The 864-nt window shown below is 43.2% G+C and overlaps 1 protein-coding gene across 1 annotated transcript in view; it reads right to left on the reverse strand.

The window, feature by feature from the left end:
• LOC119593154 (calmodulin-A-like) overlaps window positions 1-864 on the reverse strand; it is a gene marked incomplete at its 5' end in the record, with an annotated part of 72,638 nt that overhangs the window by 37,421 nt on the left and 34,353 nt on the right.

The raw sequence follows: 864 nt of genomic DNA on the forward strand, positions 1-864 counted from the left end.
CTGCTGGATGGCTGTGGTGATGAGTCGTGACCGTCAGTGCTGTAACGGGACCAAGGGCGCGGCGGGAGTTGAAAGCAGCTGCGACGAAAACCTACGATTTTTCTACGTTTTTTTTTTCTCTTCATCACGTGTCTACTTTCATTTCCATCTTTTCTGGTCCTCCCTCTTTTTTTTTCCTGGCCTTTCCCCTCCTCGTTTACTTCTCTTTATTTTTTTTTTTGTTCTGCCTTTCCCCCTCATTTCTGACTCCCTTTCCACGTTTCTGACAGTTTCCTCTCATATTTTACCTTTTTAAATTTTTGTTTTCCCTTCATTTCCATCCTTTAAAAAAAATTACCATGTGCTCACCTCTTTTATCTAACCCCTTTCCCTCTCTTCTGCCCTTTTCTCCTCATTTTTTTAAATCAGTTCTCCTCTCTTCTGTCCCTTTTCCTCATTTTCTTTTATCCCTTTTCTTTATTTTCTAACCCTTAGTTAATCTCGTCCGTGATTCTCATAGACGTATCGGCAAAGAGACCTCTAAGTTTTCCATAGGTCTTCCCAATCCAATCAGCGAGACACATGCCTTTAATCAGCACCAGGAGATCTGTGCATCGCTGTAATTGTCGTTATTAGCAGGGAGTGACAGTGCCAAACCACCGTGGCACCGTGCAAAGACGATGACCTCTGACCCGCGGAGGTGCCATAGTGAAAGGACGCTGCCAAGAAACAAAAAGGACCTCGACTTATACCATGATAAAGATAAGAAAGGTTGCCATTCACATGACCTCGCATCCTCGTGGCTTGGAAGACAGGCCAATAAAAGGAGAAAAGAAAGATGATTTGCTTAATTATACTAAACAGCAAGACAACAATCGACGGGCT

This window comes from Penaeus monodon, chromosome 31 (assembly GCF_015228065.2).
Source record: "Penaeus monodon isolate SGIC_2016 chromosome 31, NSTDA_Pmon_1, whole genome shotgun sequence".
Classification (NCBI taxonomy): domain Eukaryota; kingdom Metazoa; phylum Arthropoda; class Malacostraca; order Decapoda; family Penaeidae; genus Penaeus; species Penaeus monodon.